This window comes from Python bivittatus, unplaced genomic scaffold, assembly GCF_059951505.1.
Source record: "Python bivittatus isolate LINGU-HERP-01145 unplaced genomic scaffold, Pbiv_v1 ctg000690_np1212, whole genome shotgun sequence".
Lineage (NCBI taxonomy): Eukaryota > Metazoa > Chordata > Lepidosauria > Squamata > Pythonidae > Python > Python bivittatus.
Window position 1 is genome coordinate 3,610,680 of NW_028277096.1, and position 12,419 is coordinate 3,623,098.

At 41.9% G+C, this 12,419-nt stretch overlaps 1 protein-coding gene across 2 annotated transcripts in view; it reads left to right on the forward strand.

Annotated features, from left to right (window-relative positions):
* The window catches only part of KCNK3 (potassium two pore domain channel subfamily K member 3), a 75,640-nt gene that overhangs the window by 24,501 nt on the left and 38,720 nt on the right, over positions 1-12,419 (forward strand). The gene's annotated exons all lie outside the window — the stretch shown is intronic.

Here is a 12,419-nt window from a genome sequence, read left to right on the forward strand (position 1 = left end):
TTCTGCTGATACAGCCTAAAACCATATTTGCCTTTCTTTGCAGCCATATCAACTGCTGACGCATATTCAGTTTGTAATCAACTACCATTCTAAGATTTTTTTTTTCTTGAAAGTACTGTTGCAAACCAGCTACGCCTTTGCATTTGATTTCTTTTTCCTAAGTCAATTACTTTGTGTATTAAATTTCATTCTGCTATTTTCAGCATATTTCTCTACTCTCAAGATCATTCTGAACTGTATTTCTAGGTTAATAATGAGTGTACTCACAGCGACTATGTTCACACAACACTTTAATCAGCTGAGTGACAATCTTAGCAGCTTCCCTTGCACAATGTTATAAGTTTAGTGTTTTACTTTGGTGGTGGTTATTTATCTTAGGGTGTTTGTACGAATCCATTAAGTTAGTTTGTGGTTTAATGCATTGTGTGAACCCAGAAAATGGGTTAAAATGCAATCACCAGCTTAAAGTGATTCTGAAAATGCAGCCCCAGATTTTAAAGAATAGTAGACAAATACATAGGAAGTATAGCTATGGTAATTAAGAAGAAACTTCTTTCTACCTTCCAAAACATATGCCTGAATGTCAATACTGTATGAATTAGGGGAGCAGTAGGTTATAGTCAGGATGTTGCTGGATGTTGGATTAGAGTAACATTTTCCCTTCTCCCCTCAAAGTAACTGTGATGTGGCTTCACTGACTTCTTCAAAAGTAGAAACCTTCCCTGAGACACAGAGAAGGAACTTTTCCTGCTTCCCACCTGTACTTCTAGGGGTATCCACAGGTGTGGTCAAAAAGGTCAAAAGGGCGGGCACATGCATAAAAACATGGCAGAGCTTCAATCACATCATCAGGGCCACCCTCTTGACCACACCCTGCAACACCCCTGTGTAGTTCTGTGAGCACAGCCTCCAAAAGCAGGTCATTTGCACACCATTATCATTATAATCATCCCAAACAATAATGCAAAGAATGCAAGTCCCAATTTCCATGGGTTTCCAGAGGAGCTGCCTTCCATGACTATATCTGGGAAATGATAGGGCCAGTATGAATCTCTGCAGATCAGGTGTTGCTGCAGCCATTCAAAGCAGAAACCTTTTCTGACGTGGCTGGAGTTGAAACCTCTGAATTTGCCCAGGGGCAAACACTTAACTCTTCTTTGAGCTTAACATTATGGAGCCTCCAATTTTCCCTTCTGGCCCTGAGGCTGACAAACTTCAGTAGCAGTTCCTTTGAATGTTGGACTAAATTAAGGGTGGGCAAGTTGGTGGTGGAGGGGGAATGAAAGACACTGTAGAAGTGATGGTGCATATCAGGGAGGACCATTTTTTTTTTGCATCAGATCCAATTTGGTGGAGTGGTTTGAGGCACAAGGCTAAAAAGGAGAAACAGTGAATTCTAGTCCTGCCTTAGGGATGAAATCAGATGGGCGACTTTGGGACAGTCATTCTCTCTCAGCTCTAGGAAGATGGCAATGGCACATCTGTAAATGTTGCCAAGAAAGCTGCAGGGGCTAGTCCAGGCAGTTGCCAGGAGTTAGGATGTCTTGAAGCCATCCTAATACACACACACAAAATTGCATATGGCTGGGTGAGGATTTTCTGTTTACTTCTGTGGGTTAGTGGAGAAAAAGGGTTTTGAAGTGGGTTTAACAAATATTGAGTCAATTTATGGCCTTCCTTTTCAGCAGATGTCTTCAGCCTGGGTGCCTGCCAGAGTTATGGACATCACACACACACACAGAATTCCCAGCAATGGCTATGTTGGTTGGGGAATTCTGGGAACTGACCTCCATACCTCTGGAAGACACCAGGTTAGAAAAGGCTGTGTTACTGATTTTGGGTGCTTCCTGCCTCAAAGAGTGGGAACTGGGCCACTAATTTCCAGCACGCTTGTCACTGGAGAGGAGTCCATGGGCACAAAGAAAGGAGGTGGTGGCAGGTCTGCAGTTCTGAGGCCTTGGGTTGCCCACCCTTGGGGCTGGGCTAGCAGGGCATATTTTCACAGAATGTGGCAACACACATGGACAATGGAATATGTTTTGTCTCTCTGCATGTTAGGTTGGAAGGCAGATCTGCTCCCTCTTGGCTGATTCCCCAAAATCTAAGTAAGGCTAATATTAGATCAGACACCATCAGAAAATCTTAGGAGTGTGGCAGACGGGGCAGTTGAAAAAAAAAAAAAAACACCCCAGAAGAAGGCAATTGCCAAAAACGTTCATACTGCTATCAGAAAAGCTACATGGAACAGTCCATGTAGTTACCAGGAGCCGAGCCCCACTTGAGCACCTCTGAACCTTTTTATGCTTAAATCAGCCTTGAAGGGTGCCTGATAGCAGCCAGGAGTGCGAATCTATTGTTTGTAAAACAGAAGCTTTTACCAGCATGTGTGTATATATAAATGTGAGAAAGTATGTGTCTTTCTTTGTGATATATAGTTAGACCTGTTGGACCAGCTTAAGAGGGAAGACACAAGAAAAGAAAGATAGTCTGTTAGAAAGAATCAGACTGAAACACAAAAAAGAAACAGATCACATTATTATGATGGGAATGTTTATTAACATATTAACAGTAATTCAAGAGTGGGTGGGGTTGGCTTTGAATTTGATGGATGGAAGACAGAGGAAAGGGGTTGAGCATATTCAGAACAGTGTGTGTGTGTTTTGAACATATTCTCTCTTCTCTCCCCCGCCCCCCAGTGGAAAATTATCTGCTGGTGACCTTCTCCCCAACTGCCTAGCAAGGGCCAAATGGAACAGCTGCAACAGAAACACCCCCCCCCCCCCCCAACTTCATTACCCTCCCTGTAGCTCTTGGGAGGGAAGAGCATTTTTGCCTGTCATTCTGGCCAGGCTTTCAACACCCAGGGCCACATGGAACAACTAAACAGCTGCAACACTTCCCACTTCTCGATCACTACAGCAGATGAGGGCCAGGCTTCATGTGCCATATGTGCAACAGTTAAAGGGGTGCAAGACATCGCCTTTTTGCATCATTCCAGCAAGGAGCTTCATCTGTTGACTTTGCTCATCAGATGGCTTTCAAAGCTCTTTTGGAGCACAACCAAACATCTCGACTCTGCCATCCTTGTGCATGCACACAGATTGGTTGTGGGAACCCTTTGCTTTTCAGAGCAAATGAAAACATCCCACTTGCAAAGATATTTACTCGACAGTATTAGCAAAAACTATTTTTTATGGATGAAACTATGGTTCCCAGGTTTAGTGCCTCCACCTAGACTTACACGTCAAACCCTGGTTGTTTCATTACTGTGAGCAAAGCATGCATGCATGATAATATCCAGCAAAGAAGACTGTAGCATGATACCTTAGATCAAGGATTGACAACAAACCAACATTAATTTTAAATTTTTATTTTTTACTAGCTGAGATACTATCAATTTTCCAGATTTCACTACACTATCAACCATTGGGAGATTATAGCAATATTGAAGCCTCGTGGGAAAGTTTGTGAAGTTTCAACCTTATTGCATGAAGTCTCCCAAGTTCTCAGGGTAAGATCACCAAAAACCCATGAGATTTGGGGCAATTTTGACAAGAGTGTACAATGACCTCAGGGCCCCCAAAAGATTGCCAGCTCCTGTAGAATATAAAAGGCAGGGATGAACACCATTTGCCACATTCCTTTGATGCATTTAAATTATTTTTAAAAAGATAAACCAATATGTGTGAAGAACTTTTATATAAAACGGTTACTTTAGGTTGGTAAATCAGCAAGTGGATTGCAAATGCTGATGGAGTCAGTCCGGCTGATCACCATCACAGCTTCTGAGTATATAATTAGCAGACAGCTCAGACGTCCCCAGCATCGTGGGTGGTATCCTTCTCATCTCAAAGGATATATTTTCCACTCCAGCAACTGTATTTTTGAGTACTGTAATCATGGGATTTTATGATGATCCTGTGAGACCCTAGCATTAAATGAAGGTAAGGATGACAAAGGAGGGCCATGTTTAAAAAACAATGGAAAGAAGAATATTTAAGATTTCTTCAAGAAGAAAGGGGTGGGGTGGGGTGGGGGGAGGGGGACAAGTAGGAATTTGCAACCTTCATTAACTCATTTGTGAACTCAATTGCAAATGATACCTAATTGGTTGTTGGTTCACAATTCTTCGTTCCTCTGTTTATAGAGGGCTCATGAAGCTTATAAGCAAGTCAAGGAGGTGGGCCTTCTCTCATTTCTCTCAAGCATCTGGTGACCAAGAGTGTACTGCTTCTGAACCATGATCATAGCTAATAGCGATTCTTATACCCTTCCCTGCCTATGCTGGCAGCTGCTATCATATCTAGTGGGAATGAATTCCATTGCTGTGTTTCTCTCCAACAAAAATTTCTAATTTTTCTTCTCAGCCCTGACAGGATGCTGCTCAAATGAGGCCTTGTTATTACAACATGACGAATAGGCCCTGGCCAGTCCACCAAATTCAGGAACTGGTCATGCTTGTAGCAAGTAACATAATGGAAAGAGGAAAGGATATTGGTCTGCAGTCAAAGGCATCCTTCTCTTGAGGTGGCCTTTCTGAATGCAGGAGGAGACTTATTTATGAGTAATCATGCCTAAGGTTGCACAGCTCCTCATTTTATTTGTTTGCATTAAGGAGTTAAAATGGGGCAACTGAGAACTCTCCTGTTTTGCTCTTACAATCCTGTGAGGTACATTGGGTTGGGAAATAGCAACTGGCCCAAAGTAATCACCAGTGGACATCATAGCTGAGAAGGACTTATACTTGGAGATCCCCAGTCCCAGTCTAGCACTATGCCACACTAACTTCCCTTTTTTCTTGTTCCCAAAAGAAATACAGCCAATTTGGGCTATTCCTGGGGAGGGGGGCATTGCTCCTGCTTACGAGCAAGCGTGTCACCTCCTTGCCTGTCGATTCGCATCTAATTTGGCAGCTAGTGCTTTTTGGAGCACCTGGTGCTGCTGTTGAGGCTTGATGGATGAAGCCAATTCAATATTTATTAAACGGCTTTCACTCTGGAGTGACTGCAGGTGCCTGGATTTCAGCAAGGTGTTGGCTCTGCCGATGAATTATTCATGGGGCCACTTGGCATGGGAAGTGAAATTTTGCCAATGGGAAATGAAGGAAGGGAGCAGAAGGAGAGCAACTGAGGAACATCAAGCTCCATCCTTTTTTGTGACAGTCATGAGACCTAAAACTAATCCCACACCCTCTGAGTTGTCTCTCTCTCTCTGCACAGCTACCATTCTTGTTTTGCCTTGGGATTCTGTGTCTCCTGAGATTCAGAAGGTGAAGCGGCCTTAAGATCTGGGGTGGGCAACCTTTTTCAAACGTAGCACTGCACTTTGTACTTTCCCCCCCTGGATTTGCATAATGAGGAACCATGTCTGTTTAAGACCTAGTGCCTGCCTGTATGTGTCTCAGAGTAGTGTGGGAATTCAGTCTGATTCATTCAGGTTTCAGGTTTTGTGTACACCTAGAAATGAATTAATTCAGTAAGGTGACTATGTGCACTTAGCAATGACCTCCTGGGACCAAGTCAAAAAGTGGATGGGGCATCTATAGGTAGATAGATAGCTATCTGCATAAAAAATAGACCAAGCCACATTTCTACCCCAGCATTTAAAAAGTAATAGTTCCTAAATCTTAAAACACTTAAATGTGTTTTTCAAAAATGCTTTGCTGTTTCTGGTGATAAATCCTACCTGTGATTTTTGATAGCAAGAAATGGAGCTCTTGGAGCTCATAAGGCCTTCCAATGGTCTTGCACAGCCCCAAGAGCTCCATTCTTTGCTATCAAAAATCAGAGGCAGGATTTATCCCCAGAAGCAGCAAAGCCTGGTCCACCTGTAGCCAGGAGAGAATCGCCTGGATGGAAAGAGCTGCACTCATGAAGGGTTGTTGACTGGGCAGCTGCCCCAAATTGTTCTTGCTCCTGTCTCAGGCTGTTGGTTGTGGTCATTAAAGGAGCTGCACTGTGTTCTTGTCTAAAGATTTCCTTTTCACCTTTAAATGTGCTGCTGAGCAAAGACAAGAGGAGGTGGAAGCACCTCCTAGTCATTTTCAGATTCCCTCCCCCAAATTCCCTTCCTTTGCTCCTTTACCTCTTGGTTGGAATGAATACATTTCCAGGTGTATTTTGCAGTTTGGTTGCCGATGGGCCAAGTATTTAAATCCTAATTAGCTCATTTGGTTAACAGTGTGTTGCTGCTCAGAATGAGCCTCCTGTCCTCCACATAGCATTGTGGTCTGCAGTTCCAATCCAGTCTGTGCTCCCTCATCCATGGCTCTGTTTTTCAGCTGTTGGTGGCAAAGCTGGATCTTCTGCCTTCCTGGTTTATCAATCAGCTGACACTTCATGGGTTCATAGCCAAGCCAGAGGTGATCCCCAGGAAGCTTTATGGTCATAGCTTTCATGTTTAGCCATTAGGCTACCCATGTCTCAAAAGTTGCTGAAAGGTTTTAGCTGGTATTATAGAATATGTTTTAAATATGGATGGTCCAATGTAGTGTTTCTAAACCTTGGCAACTTTTAAGACAATGACATTCAACTCCCAAAATTCCCTAGCCAGCAAGGCTCCCAGAATTCCCTAACAAGGCTGGCTGGGGAATTCTGGGAGCTGAAGTCCACACATCTTAAAATTGCCAGAGTTGAGAAATACTGGTCTAGTGGATTTCTTTGAGGGATTTGGTTCTGTACTTCAGGAAAAGCTCTTTCTTGAGATCCAAGTAATTTGCCCTTGGGGCCTATTCTCTATGCTTGACTTCACTTAGGTAGGTAATAAATTTTCACTACAGTATACTTTTCTATTTTTAAAAGAAGTCATCAAAGCATTGTATATTATATATGACCCTTTGCTAAATTCTGTAGATTGTGTATGTGTGTTTGCCCACAAAATTGCAGGCTGGCAGTTGCTAAGCTCTTGTTTAAGTGCCCAGTCATATTTTTATTTGATTAATTATCTGCACACGAGAGAGAAAATATTTGCCAATTGACCTCCCTGGAGGGATATGATGATTAATGTTTGCTAAATACACTGTCTGAAAGGAAATGCGCTTAGGAACTGACGGGCTTACTAATTCTGTATAGCAAGGTTGGCATTTCAGAAATGGCTGAATGAAAGACCTTCCCTGACTTCAGGAGGAGCAGCATAACATCTGAATGAAGAGGGGAGCACAGCCAGGGAGTGTCTTCCTGAAATTTTAATTGGAGGGGAAAATTCTGGGTGCAATTCTCAGAATATGACTGTGTGAAAGAGGCTGTATATATGAATGTGGGTGAGCATACAAACCTCTATTGCTTTTTTTATGAACAAACAAAACATCAAGATTAAAACAATATGGAAGTAAGAAAGAAACGAAACCACCAATTAAAAAAGAGGGAAATCAGATATGCGCACATACACACAGACTCGATTTTAAGGAGAAATGCATCCGTATTAAATATTTTAACCAGAGATTGCTTTCATGATCAATTCCTGATATTTTGCTAAAATAGATTTAAAAAGAATTCTGTGCCAGAAAGAGGCATGAACTGGGGTATCCACAGAGTGGGAAGAAAGTGAAGATGGTGGCCACGACTGTCGAATTGAAGCTCCATCTGGATTTTATGTGTGATACCATCTTGACTTTCTTGGCCACACCCTGAGGACACTCTTGGGCTTGGATCAATGAGATTTATCCACTTCAAATCATCATCCCAGTCTCATCATCCCAGTTTTCAAGAGAACCAGTAGTGCTCAGTAAGTTTGAACTCAATAGCTTTCCTTGATATTAAATAATGCAAGGATACATAATTCTTCAAATGTGTAATGGTCATAATTGATAAGATCTAGTAAATTTATGATTACATTTGTCTCATTTGAAATGAAGGTGAAATTTATGTTCTTTTGCAAAAGATATTCAGTAGTAACTGAGCAATAGGGAGACCAGAGGTAGGAGATGAACATTTCAAATACTTTTTAAATTAACATGTGAAGTGAAACATAAATATCCTTTATTTTTTGCCCATCTTGGTCAAAACAAGTGAACAATATTAAATAGAGAATGGGGTTATGTCAGGAGAAAGTGCTTGATCAAAAAAGTATATTCAGGTAAATTGCATATAAAAATATATTCAAACAATTGCATGCATGAAAAACCCTATGAAATTTTGTGCAGACTTTAGAAAATAATGATAATCACAAACTGTTGAAGAAACAAGAAATAATAAACCTCACACACCCATTATCTCCAAAACCCCCAACTATATTACATCCTAGTGTGATACATGAACTCAGGAAAAGAGAGAGAATGAGAGAGAGAGAGAGAGAGAGAGAGAATGTGTCAGATTGGCATGGATTTTTGTTTCAAAGCAAATATTCCATATATGGACAAAAAAGTAATGGATGAGCATCTCTGGGTGAAAGTGTTGGAAAAAGAATGTTTCTGCACACTTTCATCAATGCTGGCAAATGGGAACCTGAAGAGGAGAAATGTTAAGGATGTAGTGGACCAAGCACAGAATCAGAAGGAAGAAGATGAAGGCAGCTTGGAGATGAGGAACTAGTTGCAAACTAGTTGCAAACTATTTGCAGAGCAGCCAGAACCAGTAAAGATAATCTACTCTTTTAAAAATAATTTTATTATATTATAAATTAAAAGGAGCAACTGGGTGACATACTGCTAGCAAGTTTCCATTTATAAATAATAACTAGAGTAGTTGCTCCCAATGCTGATAATCTCCATATCTTACCCATCAAGGCCACTGCAACTAAGGGAATTAGGTTGGGAAACATTAATGTAAGCACTAGGAACCAGATCTGGGCTGTGAAATTCCACACCAACAATAGATGACAGCAAAGAGATACAGACAATGCTAACTTTCCACTTAGCGATTGTTAGGGTTTTGCAGAACAACATAATAAAATAGAACCCTTTGCCAGGAAAGAAAATTGATGAATGTGCTGTCTGTCTGTCTGTCTATCTGGATGTTCATCTCAATGTTCCATCCATCCATCCATCCATCCATCCATCCATCCATCCATCCATCCATCCATCCATCCATCCATCCATCTCATAGCAATGATCTGGTAGTGTATAAGAATTAAAACAATAAGCCAACAGTCCAAGTAACAAATGTCCAAGGTCACAAAAATAAATTCCAATTTAAAATTTAAAATATACACACACACACACAATAATACCAGTTAACCAGCAGATCTCACACAGCCTCCTGGCCCAAATGCTTGAGAGGACAGCCAGGTCTTTAGGGGCATAGGAAAAGCTAGCAGGGTCAGTTAAGGTCATCTGAATGTCCAGGTTCTCCAGAGAGGTGCTGTTCCACAGAACATGGTTTGCTTAAATAGGGAGTCCTTGTTTAGTGACTGCCTTGTTTAGTGACTGTTCTCAATTACAATGGTGATTTACAACCAATGCTCTCATTTATGACCTTTGCAGGTCTGTAAAGCAAAGGAAAGCTGAAGTAAAATCGTAAGCACAGTCACAGTTTCACTTAGCAACTGCTTCACGTAGTGACTGAGTTTGGTGGTCCCAATTGTGGTTGCTAAATGAGGACTACCTGCAGTTGAATCAGCCACAATAGGCTGGATTAACATGTTATTGCAAACCATAAGCCACAGTTTGCAAACTGCAATGGCTAGGTTCATACAGCATGCTCCGCCACAAATATGACACCCATGATGTAGGTTGTGTGAACTCAAGAATAAAGTTTTAAAGGTAAGGAATTCCAGGGGCAGAAATTTCACAGCTAATAGTACAAGGGCGACTTCAGATTGTGTAATTGTATGTGTTGCTGCAAGAAACTTGAAACTCTTTTGAGGCAACTCATAAATTCTTAAAGAGAAACAGCCTTTGATAGTCGTCTGAGTAGACAAATGTTTCTCTTCCATGCCATCTCTCCGTCTCCTTTTCTTTGCCATATAAACACAGGCGATGCTTTGGCGGAGTCCTACGTTCCTCCTTTAAAACGCTGCAGTCCTTGCCTTCGGTTTGGTGAATAACTTTTGGTGAGTTGGCAGCTTCTATTTTAGCCCAACTTATAATGAACCCCTTTTCCCTGTATCCACAATACTCAAGATAATCAAGGTTTATGAAATCCCTCAGTGATTTCATTTGACTCTTTTGGTGTTCTGAGTCAAGTTTGAACCTGGCTGGAGCAGAACCAAGGTTGGGAGAAGAAATTGGATTAGAAAGCTGATCTCTTGTCTTTTCCTGTTGGAGAATCTGATCTCTTGTCCCTTATGTTTATCTTAAATGCTTCTTGAGTAGTTGTTTCTGGCTGCTAACACCAACTGTTTCCTAGAAATGAAAGGCTGGTTAGATCAAAGCAGAACCCTTTGCAAGACAATTTAGTTTGTTTGCATGCCAATTAAACCTATGCAGCAGTTCAGGCTTCGCTTTTAATTAGCTTACACGAAGTACCTAGCGATTCAAGTTCTTGTTTTAATTAGCTTACACAGAGCTTTAGTCCTTTCCTAAAGGGATACAACCGAGGGGGCTTAAATCAGTGCTCTTTACATGGTTTCAGTTTCTTGTTTCAAACCAATTAAAAGAATCTGCTAAATCCAAGCAAATACAGTAGTTATCTCAGATCGAGAACTTAGCTGCCCTTTGATTAATGTGGCACTCAAATTACCTAGTAAAGCTGCACTAAACATAATAACAGTCTGGGCTGTTTTATTGTTTTGCTTTTAGTATGCACTGAGGCCTATGAAACCCAACCACTTTTTCTGGGGGGGGGACCCCAAAAATGATTTTAAAAACCCAATGAAAACCAGGCAGGATATAGATGTTGGATAGAAAATCACCATTAGATCTCCATATGTGTGTATTTGTTCATGGTCAAGAAGTAGAATAAAGGACAGCTGTAACTATCTGTAAACCATACTGAATTCAATGCTCCCAAGAGCGCCATCAGAGTCATCTTATTAATGTTTATTGAGAAGTCTGCCCATCTAGTTCCACTGGGCTTTCTTTTATGTAAATAGGCACAGGATTACAGTCTAAATTTCCCTCTTGACTTCCATCTCTTTTCAAATATTGGTTGGAGTGATAGGATGGCTTTATGCATTTCTTTCGATTTATATGGCTGCCCATCTCACAGATGCAACTCTGGGTGGCTAACAAGGATTACAAATACAATATATAGAATTGTAATATAGAATGACGTTTCCCAGCCAACTAACACAAAATGGCTCCTGAATGGACCATTTACCAACAATGTGAGCAAAACTACTCTCCTGGCCCCCCTGCCTGGGAAAACAGCCAGATCTTCAGGGCTTTCTGCAAGGGTTAGCAGGCCCAGCTGAACCTCGGGCGACATGGCGTTCCAGAGGGCAGGAGCAGTTACGGAAAAGGCCTGCTTTGGGGGGCCCGCTAGATGGGGCCTGAAGCATGCCCTATCGCCCACCCTAATGGGAAGGGTAAAAACCATGGTAGTAAGGTGGTCCTTCAAATACCCTGGCCCCATACCACGTAGGGCTTTATAGGTAATAACCAGCACCTTGAATTGCACCTGAAAGCAAATTGGGAGCCAATGCAGTTCATGGAGCAAAGGTGTAACACGGGCATAGCAAGACACACCCATATTTGCCTGCACTCAGTTTTCAATGTTCTTCAAGGGCAGGACCATGTACAGTGCATTGCTGTAATCGACTCAGGAGGAGACCAGCGCATGAGTGACATGTACAGTGCCTCCTGATCCAGGAAGGGGCGCGATTGATGCACAACGCCCTGCACTGCAGGAAGCCAAAGGGTGTGGGTGCGTGTGCTATTGTTTAGCTTGCTGGCTTGTACAAACTCAGCCATGGTGATGCGTAAACCCTGGTTTATTGCTTAGCAGCTTCTATAAGCCCAGCCAATTGTGGCTTCTTCAGTAAGTCCTGTTTAAGCTAATCATGACTTTGCACAATGTGGGAAACTTGCTGTATTTTTTATCTAACCCAAAAAAGAAGCAGAAGATTGGATTATGACCATTAAAACTTTCTTCTTTTAGGTAAAAAATGGTTGGAGAGCTGTGGTGTGTGTTTGCTGGGTGGGAAATCTCATGCTTGCTTGATTTTTCCCAGCAGGAAAGACTTGGAAGCCTGCTCCAGGATCACCTTGCTAGTGCATATGTGCTCCTGTTTGTGTTTATCATCCTTTTGTCCTGCCAAATGACAGGACAAGTCAACAGCATGAGGCCATAAATATGTCATCTCTGTCTTTGGGAATGTAAAGTGAAACCCAGGGAAAAGGAGAGGGAGATGAAAGGTGTCCAGAATTAAGCCTAGACTCTCTTTACTGGGTATGACCTTGGTTTAGCATCTGCCCCAAGGGACTGTGATTATCCCCCTCACCCCTACCCCCACCCCACCAGTGATAAGACCAATGGAAATAGCCACAACATTTTCTTTAGTGAAGTCCCCCCCTGTCCCATCTCTCGTAGATCATTCTTACC